The sequence below is a fragment of the Chiloscyllium punctatum genome, chromosome 52 (genome assembly GCF_047496795.1).
Source record: "Chiloscyllium punctatum isolate Juve2018m chromosome 52, sChiPun1.3, whole genome shotgun sequence".
NCBI lineage: Eukaryota > Metazoa > Chordata > Chondrichthyes > Orectolobiformes > Hemiscylliidae > Chiloscyllium > Chiloscyllium punctatum.
Genome location: NC_092790.1, coordinates 46,941,020 through 46,943,184, shown reverse-complemented (window position 1 = coordinate 46,943,184; position 2,165 = coordinate 46,941,020). Strand labels below are relative to the sequence as shown.

The 2,165-nt window shown below is 43.1% G+C and overlaps 1 non-coding gene across 1 annotated transcript; it reads left to right on the top strand.

Moving 5' to 3' along the window:
- Nucleotides 1-1,124: 1,124 nt before the first annotated feature.
- trnas-gcu (transfer RNA serine (anticodon GCU)) lies at nt 1,125-1,206 on the top strand. Its single transcript has one exon. It is a non-coding gene; the product is annotated as a tRNA-Ser (tRNA).
- The last annotated feature ends 959 nt before the right edge of the window (nt 1,207-2,165 follow it).

The window sequence follows — 2,165 nt, the reverse complement described above, 5'->3', positions numbered from 1 at the left end:
TAATGCTTACCTCCACATTCCTGGTTTTACCTGAACGTTTGGGAAACCGAGTTTCTCTGATTCCATGGCTAGTTAAGGGGATTATATGATCATCTTCACCAGTGGTTCTGTCCCCGAGTGAGGAAAGTGGTGTGGTACTCATTGTAAAGATGTCGATTGATGAAACGTACAATTCCATCTTTTGCCTTCACTAACTCATGAGCTTTTTAATTTGTTTTGCAAATGTAGAAATCTTAAAATCTTCGTCTTGAACGGACTCAATGACAGATTTCCATTGTGTCTCTGGCATCAATTTTCAAAGTGTTAACGCCCTCTGAATTCTTCCATCGCATTCCGCTGTTTGGGAAGTGTTCCTGTTGTGGGAAATGCACTTCCCCTTGTGTCACGTGCTGCTCCCAGCATGCGCTCTGGCACTGCACTCATTTTCCTTCTGACACTTGCTCACTGTGTTGCTGTGATCATACAGTGACTTGGTATCACACGACCCAGGAAAATGATACAGATCAAGGTTTTTGCATTGTTGAGTTCAATTGTCAGTTTAGCCATATTTTGGATTTTGAAATTGTGTGTTCTGTACACAAGTGCGTGTCAAAAACATCTGAGCTGAAATTAGGTCTTCCGAATAATGACATTGAGCACTATGCACTCTCCTCCAGTCTGGACAGGCAGTTTAATATACAATAGACAGCAGGTGCAGGAGTAGGCCATTCTGCCCTTCGAGCCAGCACCACCATTCATTATGATCATGGCTGAACATCCTCAATCTGTATTCCTTTCCTGCCTTATCCCCATAACCCTTGATTCCATTATCCTTAAGAGCTCTGTCCAACTCTTTATTGAAAGAACACCTCCTGCTGTCTCGGGTTCTTCATTCCGTTGACTTCAAATCGTCACAGAATTCAACAGACCTTGTTACATTTTCATTTCCTCATTTTTGTTCAGATCACTGTATGCATAGTGTGACAGTGGGAGTGCACTTGCCCCACAACCGAGGGGTCAGACCATCATCTTGGAACCGTACTGTGTTATTTCTCATTTCACCAACACCAGGGAGAAATATCTGCTGCTCTGAATAATTTATGCAATTCAATTATTGATAAGGTCATAGCCTACCCCCTTTCTGTGACGAGGTGGCCGAGAGGTTAAGGTGATGGACTGCTAATCCATTGTGCTCTGCACGCGTGGGTTCGAATCCCACTCTCGTCGCTGTCATCAATGGTGCTGTTTTCGGATGATTGAAACTGGGACTACAGTTGTCAGTTTACATGCATTGACGTGATTACAAAATCTCAAAGATTAGTTTGTGCCTTCTAAATAAACTGCATTGAAATGGGGGTTGCTTTGGGATAATGAAAAGAAACGCGATTTTCTTTTTCAAGTCAGTGCTGTGAACGTTTTTTCGTATGAAAGACATCCAGGAAAATCAAAAAACGAGAGCTGCGAAGTGCATGTTGATGCAAAGGGATTCTTAATGAATGTTTTGTCAGATGAAATATGAAGGACGTTGAGTAGAAGTAATGCATCCTGGTGAGAAGAGCACAGCGAGACAGCACAAAATAATGGAGATATTTCAAAAGGGGCAGGGCGTGGGTTTAGGGGCACTGAGAACTGGCTGTATATGCACAGTGGAGAATTGCCAATGTGGGTGCCGTGCATGGGCACGGAAAGACTTACACATTGGTCTCGCCCTCGCCCCTTGCTCTCGCCATTGATGAATGCTGGAAATAAGGCACAGATAAACACAAGATGTGGGAAACAAGCTCTCTCGTTATGCACACACTGGATGCATCACATTGAACCATGAACAACTGGAGAAATCAGCATGTTACCTGTAGGGAGTGAAACTAAACTGTGGATCAATAACCGCAGATTTATGCAACATAAACATGAAAAATGATTTAAAATGTAGGGTGTAGGTTTGCTCGTTGAGCTGTAGCTTTGATATTCAGACGTTTCATTACTTGGCTAGGTAACATCAACATTAGTGGCGACCTCCAAGTGAATTGAAGCTGTCGTCTCCTGCTTTCTATTTATATCTTGGTTCCTGGGGTTTGTGGTGATGTCATTTCCTGTTCGTCTTCTGAGGGGTTGAGAGATGGCACGTTGATCTATGTATTTATTTATGGCATTGTGGTTGGAGTGCCAGGCCTCTAGGAATTCTATGG